Genomic DNA, 14,178 nt, shown 5'->3' with positions numbered 1-14,178 from the left:
AACCAATTTTCAAGGTATAAAACAAACTCATGTCAGTATCGAAAACGAACATATTATGCAGGAAAAAATAGATTCTTTAATGCAAAAAAATGCTATAGAAATCGTACCGAAAACAAATTGGACGACAGGTTTTTACAGTACTCTATTTTTAGTCAAGAAAAAGACAGGAGATTTAAGACCTGTCATAAATCTAAAACCACTAAATCATTATCTCCGAAAGCAACATTTCAAGATGGACACATTAACAAAAGTGTTAAATCTAGTTTAAAAGAACGATTGGGCGATATTTTTCGACTTAAAAGACGCTTATTTTCACATAGGCATATTCAAGAAACACAGAAAATTCCTCAGATTTGCATGGAAGGGGAAAGTTTTCCAATTCAAAACATTATGTTTCGGACCAACTGTCTCTCCACGAGTTTTCACAAAAATATTGTCAGTTGTGGCAGCTTATCTAAGAGTAAAAGCCATACGATTAGCAGTGTATCTGGACGACTGGATACAACTGAATCAAGGAAGACAAATATTACTAACAGAAAGAGAGATATTTAGTGTTGGTACTTGGAGAATCAAGGAAAATCTATTTCATAATGATATGTGTTGAGTATTTGCTTAGCATACATGAAAGTTGTTTTGTGTGTTTCGTTTTGTTTTGCAGTTTATGAAAAAAAACACGTCAATTTTCAACCAAAATGTGTGTTTTGCTGGATACATAAGATATGTATCGCTACATGTGCCGGAAAATGCCAATGCGACGTTGTTTTAGACTTATTCTGCGGAGAAAACGGTATTCCTTGACATGTGCGTGCTCAACAACAATTGTTCAAGAAGTTGTCCGTGTACAACAGCCATGTGCGTGCTCAACAGCAATCGTTAAAACCAATCGAAACTCAACTTTACCTTGAAAATAAAGCCATTAGCAATCGATGTATCCATTTTTTGTAAGTTTCAATGATTCCACATGCACAACTGGTACTTAAACAGTGCTAATTATTGTGAAAACATTGATATTATTGTAAGTGCGTGTACAACAGCAATTGACGGTTCAAGAAATCGCAAAATATTCCATTAGTAATCTCCACACTCCGACCAACCAGAGGGAAACGGTTGATACTCTATGAAACCGCTTCCGGCTGGCCATATGATAGGCGTTATCCGATAAAAAACAAGTAAGTAATAAGGAAGATGTACCTGTTTGAACACTCAATTTTTCAATCTAAGCGAGGCATCGGCGGCCATGTTTTCTCAATTCTGACCACGTGATTCCCCCCATTGATCTACGCCCATCTAGCAACAAGTACATATACCGGTTTGTTTTGAATGTTTTTCCTTTGCTTTCTTCACTAGTGAATGTCAATGGCCTATGTGGTATACTGGTTACGAACTTATCATTTACTGCGTCAATGGCAATCTTTGCCAGGGAAACCCGTTTATAAGGGTATCTATCCGTTATTAACATAACCTGTGAACTGCGGCAATGACAATTTTTGCCAGGATAAACCGTGTATAAGATTATCTGTCCGTTACTGACAATAGCTGTGAACTGCGTGCCTGGCAATCTTTGCCATGGAAACCCGTTTATAAGGGTATCTGTTCGTTACTGACATACGCTTTGAACTGCGTCAATGGCCATCTTTGCCAGGGAAAACCGTTATAAGAGTGCCTGCCCGTAACTGACATAAGCTGTGCACTGCGTCAATGGCCATCTTTGCCAGGGAAAACCGTTAAAGAGGGTATCTGTCCGTTACTGACATAAGCTGTGAACTGCGTCAATCGCCATCTCTACCATGGAAAACTGTTTGTAGGGGTATCTGTTTGTTACTGACATAAGCTGTGAACTCTGTAAATGACAATCTTTGCCTGAGGAAACCGTTTATAAGGGTTTCTGCTCACTACTGATATAAGCTGTGAACTATGTCCCTGGCAATCTATGTCAGGGAAAAACGTTTATAAGGGTTTCTGTCCGATACTGACATAAGTTGTGAACTGCGTCCCTGGCAATCTTTGTCAGAGAAAATCGTTTATAAGAGTATCTTCCCGTTACTGACATACATGTTAGCTGTTAACTGCGTCAATGGCAATCTTTGCCAGGGAAAACCGTTTGTTAAAGTACCTGTCTGTTACTGACCTATTAAGCTGTGAACTGCGTCCCTGGCAATCTTTGCCAGGGAAAATCGTTTATGAGGGTATCTGTCCGTTACAGACATAAGCTGTGAACTGCGTCCCTGGCAATCTTTGTCAGGGAAAACCGTTTATAAGGGTATCTGTTCGTTACTGTTATAAGCTGTGAACTGCGTCCCTAGCAATCTTTGCCAGGGAAAACCGTTTATAAGGGTATCTGTTCGTTACTGTTATAATCTGTGAACTGCGTCCCTAGCAATATTTGCCACGGAAACCCGTTTATAAGGGTATCTGCCCGATATTGACATAAGCTGTGCACTGCGGCATTGACAATCTTTGCCAGGGGAAACCGTTTATAAGGGTATCTGTCCGCTACTGACATAAGCTGTGCACTGCGTCAATGGCAATCTTTGCCAGGGAAAACCGTTTTTAAGGTTTTTTTTCCTATACTGACATAAACTGTACTCTGCGTATATTTACCGTACCCGGGGTACATATAAGTATACTTGAGAGTACCCGGGGTACATGTAGTACCCGAGCCGACAATGACTTACGAGCATTACTAACCCGCCTATAACACGGGTTCCCTCCGGCTGCTGCATCTGTTCACTTCGTGCATAATTGGAAAAAATATTCTGGAAATACAACGGAATATACTTTAGAAATGGGACGATTAAAACATATTTTGGTGTTTGTTTTAACCAAAGATATATCAATAAAATTGCTGATCTGTTGATATACTTTATTTTAATTCAGAAATATAAACCATTCACAACTAGTAATGGCCGTTTTTGTTGCATTAATCTGCGCTACTGTATTCGTCCCTTTAGTATTTTTCAATCGTGCGTTATTAAATACCCAAAGTCCTTACTATTTTTAACTAATTTCGAGACAACAAATAACAAAAAACTGGTTTTGTCCTTAAGGCAATCTTTCGCCGACGTTTATAGAAGTAAACACAATTTTTACTGTTTAAAAACAGCGTGTTGTGTCATTTAATCATTTCCCACTGTACAACCGGTATCGTATGACTTTAATTATTCATCCGTCGAACTCATTTGGATCATTGAAAACCTGTCTTAACTGTTCATCCAGTTTTATTTTGCGAACTCGTTGTCCTAATTTGACTCGCTTTTTGCAAATTTGCTCGTTGTTGCTCCGGATTTGTCTGGCTTGAAATCGGTTGTGTCCGATTTTATTGCTTATAAAATAGGGTTGTTTCAGTTTCATTGTGCTCTCATGTATATCTTTACGACCAACGCAAGTAAACGAATTTTTAGTCGCGTTACAAAAATGTTCATTCACGATGAAATGAAATCGTATTCCACTATTTCACTTGTGGAAACACGCAAAATCGTATTTACTAGTATTCGGTGAGCTTGTTCAGACACAATTATTTTTGCTATATTTAATTGGTTACACAGTTAGCAAATCAGCAAACATCGATATAGCACGGTTTCCGACGGCAATATGTCGACAATATTGATTACAGTCACTTGGCAAGGTTGCAAAATAAAGTCTAGTAGACACTTGAATAAACGAATTATAATCAATATTTATGAAAGAAAGCATTGGCATTATATTAATTTAAAACGAAAAAAGAATAATACAAACTGCTCAATACGCCTGTATCTATAACAGTAGACAGTTGACAGAAGACAATAGACTCTATAACTATAGTAGTATAATTGACAGTAGACAGTTGACAGTCAGCAGTAGACAGTTGACAGTAAGCAGTTGGTGGTAGACAGTAGGCTGTCGTTTATGGAATTCCGTAATAACACCATGCATGCGTTGTTTTGTAAAAAAAAGCAACCAACTCTTTCCGCGTATAGTTACCAAACGCTCTCTGAGTTTTCCGGTCATTAATCAAACGAAGGAAGTTGTCGACAGCGTTAAATTATTAAAATGTGAATTTTAATTTTTATGATTCCGCCGAGCTGTCATGAACATGGTTGAAGCCTCGCTCTGGGAAAACCGGCCTTAACCCTTTGAGTGCTGGAACCGAATTTAAAAGGCCGTTGCAAACAGCCTGTGCAGTCCGCATGAATTAAAGTTCAAGTGTGCCAACGTTTTCACTAAAAGTAACAGAAGGCTATTCAAACAATTATTAGGCACTGAAGGGTGTTCATTTATTTGTGTATAGTATATCGGGTCTGTATTTTTGTCTTGTGTCCGCATGGAACTTTAAGAAAAATACTTTACATTTTATAACAGTATACAAGGGATACAACTGTCAAATTTCCTGCACAACAGTGTAGTCTTAACAAAAGCGAAAAAATCGCTCCATAAAGCATTAATTACAACAAAGAAACGGTATACCAACAGCCAAGACATTTATCTGTCAGAAAATAATAAACTTGGCAATAAACTACGATCATTCATTCAATTAACACGAAACCTTCTTTTCAAAAAAGCTCAAAAGTCCTTACTTGGACAAAAGTGTGCACATCTGAAAACTGATAGTTCAAGTTGTAATTTCCATATTACTTTTGGAAGCGAATATTTTTGCTTTTGTTCAGACCCTGGTGTTGTGCAGGAAATTTGACAGATGTATATATTTGTAGTATGTAGAGTATTTTTTATTAAATATCCCTGTGGTATTTAGAAGTGTTTTTGTTGTTGTTGTGCTCTTGTGTTCTTGGAGGGGGCGGAATACCCGGAGGAAACCCCACCTGTCCGGGATGGTGACCACTTACCGAATTCACATGGAGTTAATTTGTAAAATACTTTCGTAAATACAGACTTTGTGTATGTGGTTGTTTTTTACATTTTGCACAAAAACAAAATGTTAAGTCGCATACATATACATGCGCACACAATTTCATATTTGATGTTTAAAATGCATGTAATGCTACGTTAACATGCGACCAGGAAACAGGATATTGCCTTACTTATTAAGTTAGCGAAACGTAACTTTCCAAATGCCGGACGATTTCGTCGGCGAATATGCTACATCCTATATCATCTGTCAACCAGTCAGAGTCTGACATATAAAGTTATGTATTCATTGTCTAACTCGTGCGCTTTTCAGGGAGCGAATTCATAATTCATTCACACCAGAACGTTATAGCTACATGTAGAACAACGGCTACGTTGTCTCTGCGATTACGTAATTACGTTGATTGACGTTTATTAACGTGATACAAACACAGCAGAAAAAACAATTAAGATCTCACTAACAAAGCTCCCGTGAAAAGTGGCGTGGCGACGGTTTATAGGTCTATATTCAATTATAACGTAACCGTTTATGATTCGGTTTTCAAATAATTACAGTACATAATTCAACACATGGTGTGTATTTTGAAAATACTGAAGTTATTTTTAAGCTCTTTGATTTTGTCCGAATCGTTTTGATATGTTTATCAAAGTGGGTTTATCTTTAGTAGTCTTTTATTTCTGGTTAATATCATTCTCATTACATAGTTTATTTCTGATCGTCAGTTTGGGGTTTGAATGCCCTTTATACCTTTTCAAATTATACCATTAAGCATATTGGGAGTGTCTTATCCTTTGGTGACGATGTACGCTTCAACGTTCTCACAAACGGTCCGCGCTCTTTAGAAAGGGGGTTAAATGCTTGTGTCTATAATGTCATACCAGATTAGCCTGTGCAGTCCGCACAGGCTTATTACGGACGACTATTCTTTCTCCACGGTATTTTTTGTTTAAAGGAAGTCTCTTCTAAGTGAAAATCAAATTTAGGCAGAAAGTGTCGTTCCTGATTCGTCTGTGCGGACGTCACAGGCTAATATGGGACGACACTTAAAGCACACGCAATAAGCCAAGTTGTCCTAGAACGAGGCTCATATATACATAAACTTTATCACACAAGATTTAAGCGCCCTATTTTCTATCGGTATACATCCGTCAGCGACGTAACCGTCAACGCTTTCCTTAACGTCTCTTCCGAAACCGTCTCCCAGGCGTAAAACCGGACGGAACTGGTTCTCTCACATAACAAGAACCCGTTGTCGGAAAAACGGCCCTTGACACCTTTGCTTCCAACCAAACGAACGGAGCTGGTCGGTTTGTGGAAATGTCTATGATGAACGTGCTGGCGTTTGTTGTATCTGTCGATACTTTTGTGATCTGAATTATGCAGGCTAAACTAGTTTTATTGTCCTTTTGCGGCCAGATTGGCTTACCAAAGATATTTAAACTACCCTACCGTGTTTATTGATAGTCATATGGCGATTTTTGCGTATGGATTATAATTCTTGTGTCCGTCAAGCGCATTTTTCGGCGTAAGCTGTATTAAGTCAGCTTTTCACCCTGACTTGACCTTTGTAAGTGTCCAATAGTATTCAAATAAAATTTCCCGCGGCTAGGTACGAATGAATACACTTCATTTATTCCATTGGCTGATTTGAGTATAACACCAGAACATTGGAAACATATCCGCGTCTTTGTAACACTGTTTTACTGCATGAAACAATTTTATCTCTAATGAAAAGGCTCAATAGATAGAACAGTTTTACAATCAATTTTCGACATAAATACAGTTTGTGCGTTCACCTTTTATTTTCAGAGAATTACCAGCGCAAAAGCGTTTATATTTAGTACTTACTTGCATTGCATTTCAACCCGCGAGGTTTCGGGTCAATTCGCGGCCAGTGTGTGAAAGTCAGAGTTTATATACAGTTCATCACCGGAGTTCGCAGAAGGGGTTGCGATCTTTTCATTAAAGGAAATCAAAGCGCTGAAGGCACTGAAGATGTTCGATATTGCATAATTTAACACGCAATTCATTTTTCAAAATCAATCGCAAGTTTGAAATGAACACACGCCATTCAACTTAAAAAAGTGTGTGTCATAGCGCACGGGTCGAGTTTTGTGTGCACTTTTTATCATCCTTATTATTTCATAGAAATAACTAAGACAAAATAAAAACAGCATGCTTTTTTGGAAGTTCTGAAAGCAAAGAAAGTATGATGAAAATGGTAATGAGAACTTAATATAAAGAAAATTTGCAGTCACCATCATATTAAAGGAATATTTTTTCTAATATCAAATGACTATCTCACCAAGAATATAAATTCATAATGAAAGTTCCGTGTACAAAACTTTTGATTTTTGACACCATATACAAATTCAAAATATACAATAATCTTCGTATCTTGTATATGGAGGAATAAAAGTATATAAACATTGCTGTTTATGCTTTACTTGTTACCCGAGCAGTTCACACGGTGTCAACAACGCTAACATAAACATAGGTATAGAGCACTAATGCGCTTTTAGGCGAAGCTGTTTCAGTTTTCATCTTAGTGACTTTAACATAACGCCAACAGACACGCATGAATATTTTCGAATATTTAATAAGCTGATTCGAGATACAACCTCTGAGTTTTTGCTTCATCACTGCGTATGTGCTCAATTCAAAGGATGTAGCACTGTTCAGTGTAAGAAATTCTGGACTACTCTCTGTATGCTCAAACGACACAAATTGTGGCCCTGTTACAATTACGCGTTACAATCCATCTCGCAGAATTTCAATTTCGCCTCCAAGATGAGAAAACAATCATTAGCGAAATAGTATAGTGTCACGATAAGAGAAAATCGTTTAATTATCATACCACAATGTTTGCCGTACTTGGTCAGCACGTCTGGAAATCATTCCTTAATGCGTCGATAGGCTGCCATTATTAACAAGTTTGCTATTTTGAATTCAATTTTGTATCAAAAAGCATTGTTTTTAAATGTGGGATTTTCAATTCGCAATGAGATTTGTAATGACCCTCGTCATGCGAAAATGGGTCTTATTCCATATGCGCCCTTCATATAAATAGCCCACTCAGCTATCCCTCCTTCTGGTAAGGAGAAACATAACATATTGAGTGATTTTAAAGCGAACAGCGTCGCCTATGGCCTGACTGCGCAAGAGCACATGTTGGGTTTAACAAACGCTTGCCGAAACGCATGACGGCGCTATTGACGTGTGATTTAAATGTGACGAAAGAAAACTGCGTTTAAATCAAATATAAACATACGATATATTTCGATAATGAAGAAAGATACTCATAACAAGGCATTTGAGGACACATATGAAGTGCTCTCCCGTAGTATATTTTTTATTTACTCACACTAATGTGTGGTTTTACAATGCTAACACACATTTAATGCGGTGAATATGCAGCTTACAAGTGAAAAACACAACACAATAGTTTAACTTTTGTTTAATTGTATTCAATTATTTAGAAAAGTAAATTGCTAACTTTATTTCAATGTCGGCGTATACGCCGACTACATTTTTAAAAGACATGTATTGTTATAAATATATATTGAATATAATATATTTAGTTGTTTTCGGTTTTAGCGATTATAAAGCATTTTCGAGGTTGCCTATAGTATGCCTGAGTAATTGATGAACTCATATCCAACTGTCAATGTATTGAGAACTGTGAATATAAACAAGCTAACCCTTCTACTAAGCTTCTACTATTGCGTTGCTAGCACCCGTAAATACAAAAGATCGCCGCTATGTGTTGAGAACCAAGAACGCTTTCCAGAAATACCCGATGTAGTAGCTTCAACGAGGTTATGAAACAGGTCATTCGTATTATTATTATAAATTATGTGTTATATTCGGGTTAAGCGATTATGATTTTTTTAGTCTATCGTATCGCTGAAGTTATTGTTGAACTTATGTTCAACGTTTTATAAATTGAGAATATAAATAAGCGTCAACTTTTTCCCAAATCTCTCAATTTACGACCTGTACTACCTCATTGAGTTGTATGTGAGAGCGTAACCTATTGCGTTGTTATCGCCCGTAAACTTTCCTTTGTTTATCGACAGGCGCATCTATTAATAGCCTCATATCATGAATGCCAAAACACCCGCGAAAAAGAACCACGTGACCAAATAGGACGCTAAACGCAAATACCATGCGACTACGACTTTAATTATGTAAGAACGCTCCGCAATTCCTCTGAAGCCGGGGCCTTGTGATTGCTTTTACGTAAAGAATTGACCTCTAACTGAAGTAAGCAAAGGAAACGCAGCACCTAATTGACCCATTCCTTCTATGTGCGAAGGCAGATTGAATTTTACTAATGTATGGTTTGCCTATTATAAAATACATTATAATGCGGTAAATATGCGACTGAAAGTAAAAAACACTATAATTAAACTTTTGTTTTTAATTAAGTTATTTAGAAACCAAAATTCCAAACCTTATTTCAAAACAACAAGACTACATTTTTTAGAGAATATTCTTGTTATATTTAAATGTTTTTTAACAGTTTCAGCGATAATGAATCATTTTTATGTTGTCTATCGTATCCCGGTAATAATTGTTGAACTCGTGGTCAACGTGTTATTAATTGAGACCTGTGAATATAAACAAGCGTAACCTTATACTAGTGCGTAATTCTCACCCGGACTCCCCTTTGTTTATCGCCAGCCTCAGATTTATGAATGAGATGAGCGAAAATACTACGTCACGCAGACGCAGCAGAAAGTGGACTATTTTAATCATTCATAAACAATCTCCTCCGCGACACGTGCAATACGATCATTGTTTTTTTATTCTTTTCTATAAAACACCATTCGAAACTATTGCATTTAACACGATATTAATATAATGTTTCCATTTGTGAATAAACATAATTGGAGAACTCAAACCTCTTGCATAAATTATACAACTCTTTCTTCGCGCGTAGTGTAAGCGGGAATTGGGCTAATCATACCGAAGCCGTATCGACCTGAATTTTACATCAAGCACATTAGACGGTCGCTAAAGCGACCATCTAAAAATTGGAATCTATGCTATTTTTGTCTGATGGAGTAAATAGTTCGTTTAGTCGCTTTGTCGATATATCAATATTTTAGGCACAGCTGTTGCGTTGGTCGTGTACAGTTGGCGTAAACAAGCCGTCGTTTCAGCAGCAGAATTGTTACCTAACTTTAATGCATTGCATTCCAATCCGCAAGGTATCAAGGTCAGTTTGCGGTCAGTTGCAGAAATCTTTATATAAAAGCCGTCTCGTAAACTTTGTGCACTTGACGTCTGTTTTGATCAGAAAGATACTAAATAAAGATATTCGGCGATATTATTGTGGTATGTCAATCATCGATTTTTAATATGTTTTCAACATTTGCATGATAAGGACCAATTTTGATAAAATTAATTAGAAATATTTATCCATTTAGACCAGTTTATTAAGCACGAGCACAATAATTCACTATACTATAATTATGCAATTAAATAAGATTCGAGTATTGCCGGCTGACCTATATGCACTCGTTTATTTTCATGTTTCTTGTGTTTTTCTATTCTGTAAATATAAATATCTGAGTAATAATATCACATAAAGAAAAATAAGCCACGAAATCTGGCGCAACACCCCGTAATTGATTTGCTTGTGATGGAGCTAAGAACTGCGCAGAAAAAAGGCATCCGCTACTTTTTATCTCATAGAGATAACTTTTGATCGTTCATAAACATCGACCACAATCAACGCCGTATATCTTTTTTAAAGATATTTCTTGTTTTACATTTAATTGGCCTGAGATATTCTGTGCGTAAATGAAAATTCATTATCTGACTTCAATATCGGTATCTGCCCTATAATAGAGTGTTCTTGTTTTTTTTATCAACTAATGTCATTAAGTTAAAATTAAAATCTAAACAAGACACATCGAACTCTTTTAAAAGAATGACACAAGGGAGAATACTACGTTTTGTAAAATAAATCACAGTGTACCGAGTTAACTCCCTTGCTAAAAGGTACGACTTCTTGTCATAAATTCAACAAATAAAATGACAAATTAAATCAGGAAGCGAAATAACACTAATGGCGTAGACTCATGTTGAAAATGCAGTTCCGTTTATGAATAATATCATTTGAAAATGTTACAATTATAAATCGGTAAAAACGCAAAACTTTTTTTAGTCATTTGGAATGTTTCTGTTATTTTGGTTAAATTGTGTTGCAGCATGTTGATCAGTTACCGGTGTATAAAGTATTTAATGCATTTCACAGATCGACAAGTGATTAAAGCTATAACCTTTTTATCTAAAGGACACTGGTTTGAATCTCAATAGGCACACCTTTTAATTTTCTTAAATTATAATCTTGTTATTATAATGGAGCTCTAAAGTACACTTTTGATGCTTATACATAAATGATCACACATAAACTAACAGATATTTGAATGAATGTATATGTTTTATAGCGTAAAAAATGTTATGGCGTAACAGTTTTTGACACTCTATTCAATTAAAAACATTATACGATAATAAACATATACCAGGGTAAATATGAGTCCTGTTCTGATAAAACTGGGCATAATGCGTGTGCGTAAAGTGCAGTCCGCACAGGCTAATCTGGGACGACACTTTCCGCTTTTATGAGCCTGGTTTTCCCAACACGAGACTCATGTAATTTAATTTTTTACATATTATGTGCATATACTTCTCAACTGAATAACTTTTATATAAACGCAAAAGAAGAAACTCACAAATTGATGACGATAATCCACATGAGCTCTTTATTGACTTGAAACATCATTTGTTTTTCCACAAATGATTAACGTTTGCAGGCTGAAAGAAACATGTGACTGGGCGTGCCTGTTTATTGTTTGGAACCCGGCTGGGGCTGTGTAAATAATGTAGAGACGCGACCGAGACGCATCCACCGGGCATCGGCATGGGGTTCCTTGTATGGGAAACGAATCGGAAACGGGATTGCCCATTGCACATGCGCGTATGCCTGGTTTTCCTTGTGGTTTTCCTTGTGGTTTTCCTTGTGGTTTTCCTTGTGGTTTTCCTTGTGGTTTTCCTTGTGGTTTTCCTTGTGGTTTTCCATGTGGTTTTCCTTGTGGTTTTCCTTGTGGTTTTCCTTGTGGTTTTCCTTGTGGTTTTCCTTGTGGTTTTCCGTGTGGTTTTCCGTGTGGTTTTCTTTGTGGTTATGCCTGGTTATTTATAATTATTTATACTAATTAAGGGTGAACATACACTAACATATTCCTCTCACTTGAGGGCTGTGTATTATGAATATGAAGTTGAGGCCGAACGCGATTGTTTGGCCACTTTGTCAATATCCCCAAACCTATTTGTTATGCTGTATTGTGGAAAAACAAAATAACTAATTGATATCTGAAATTCTTTGTCGATAACTTGAAAATACGTGTAGTACTAACAAGGCGTTTACAATCGGCAGAGTACTGTTAACGCTAAAGTGACCCGGGTTCGATGACAAGTATTATATAGAGGATATGTGTTGGTTTCGGTGGCATATCGATTGTCATTCACGAATGATCATATAACATATATGTTTTCTATGATCACGAGTGAATTAAAATCGATATTCGTCCGAATCCAACACATTGTCTTCTAATTAAATTAAACGTTTTTTTTTCAAAGTGCACTTAGAAAAAGTTGCGTATGTGAAGGTTGTGAGCATACGCGTATGCCTGGTTGGTTATGCTAATTTACACAATTTGCGAAGGATTCCGGAGATAGTCGCTGCATCAAGATCGACTCATTTGTGTGTGTGTGTGTGTGTGTGCGTGTGTGCGTGCGTGCGTGCGTGTGTGTGTGTGCGTGTGTGTGTGTGTTTGTGTGTATTTCATTGGCAGCGACGTTGACAGACGAGACTTTGTGGTGCATTTTAGTACAGGTCGAAATCTCACTGCCGAATCTCCGAGTTCGCTTGTATTTGGGCGAATGGGATTTTCTTAGAAGCTGCGTGGCATACGTTTTTGATTGCATCTTTCGGAATAAGATCGGTTGATCTTTAAAACTGATACTAGCCTTGCACACGCTGATGTAAAGAAAAGACAGGACAAATGCCATAAACGTCCATTTGGTTATTGGATGCAGTGTAAACTAAATAATAACTGCGTAAAAATGCCATTCGATATAATCTTGACCAGTCAGGCAGCCCCAAATCGCATACAGTTTGAGGCTGCCGGCTGGTCACTGTTATGCCGCTGGACCCGACGTGGGTTTTCTCATTTTCCCCGAGTGTAACGAGCATTTTGTCCTGTGTATCAATCAGTGTATAATCAACGATGTTAATAGCAATCAATTCTGGTTGCTGTTTGAAAGAACACACTGATAATGTCGTCAGAGATTCGTAACTAACGACCGCGTTGTAGAACATCGGGCCAAGATTCACCCATGGAAACCAATCGGCAAACCTATTTCGCTTTCCGAGTTATTTAAAACTCGAAACACCTGCATTAGATATGAGTCGCATAAAGGGGAAAACCGGGCGTTATGCATGTGCGTAAAGCGTCGTCCCATATTATCCTGTGCAAACCGCTCATGCATTAAGCCATGTTTTCCTTTTATGCGACCCTATTATATCTATATCTCAGCTGTCACGAAATGCTTACCAGTAAGTACTGCATCGGCACAATTCATTTGAAAGACAAAATGAGCCTCGCTATGGGAAAAAAGGGCTACGCATGTGCATGTCCTTTCAGCGCAGTGGTTGGTATACACGCTTCTCACCAAGGCGATCCGGGTTCAATCCCAGACTCATTTTTGGCATAACGCGAATAATTTAGTTTCTTTACTATAGTGTTTACGTTTTTTTTATAATGCAAAACTGTTTGATAGAATTAAGAACATGATATTGAAGCGATATATGCGGAATGTTATGTCCATCACATTTGAACCATAACCTTGTTTGAAAGTAAAAAAAAATACTTTAAATTGAACAAACATATGTTTAAATCTATATGCATATGACCACGCTGATCACGAATTCCTTGGAATTTTTAAAATATCTAAAGCCGTTCAAACGTTATCCATTAAAAAAAAAAATACATATGTATCATATAATACAAAAAAAAAATTATTTTTTTGTTTTTTAATAAAACATAAACAGTTTATAGTGTTGTTTACAAGTTTTGAAAAAAAAAGAAAAAAAAGAAAAAAGTTATAATCAAAACATATTTTGCATTAAGCACCCTTTTCATAGACCGTCCCATTTACGTGCACAATTGGAATACGCTCGCTCGCTCTCTCGTGCGCTCCATCGAAATCAAACAATAAGATAGTGAAATCTATATGAATTTGACTCGCTGAATCCGAATCCG

General features: G+C 37.0%; 1 protein-coding gene across 2 annotated transcripts in view; it reads left to right on the top strand.

Annotated features, from left to right (window-relative positions):
- Positions 1-14,178, top strand: part of LOC127868387 (uncharacterized) — a 33,391-nt gene that overhangs the window by 2,979 nt on the left and 16,234 nt on the right. For both annotated transcript variants that reach the window (XM_052410127.1, XM_052410126.1), the window contains exon 2: positions 659-1,169. The gene's annotated coding sequence lies outside the window, so the exon portion shown is untranslated. The remainder of the gene's footprint in view (positions 1-658; positions 1,170-14,178) is intronic.

Source organism: Dreissena polymorpha, chromosome 2 (genome assembly GCF_020536995.1).
Source record: "Dreissena polymorpha isolate Duluth1 chromosome 2, UMN_Dpol_1.0, whole genome shotgun sequence".
In the NCBI taxonomy this organism is placed as follows: domain Eukaryota; kingdom Metazoa; phylum Mollusca; class Bivalvia; order Myida; family Dreissenidae; genus Dreissena; species Dreissena polymorpha.
This window is presented reverse-complemented; position numbering and strand designations above follow the sequence as displayed.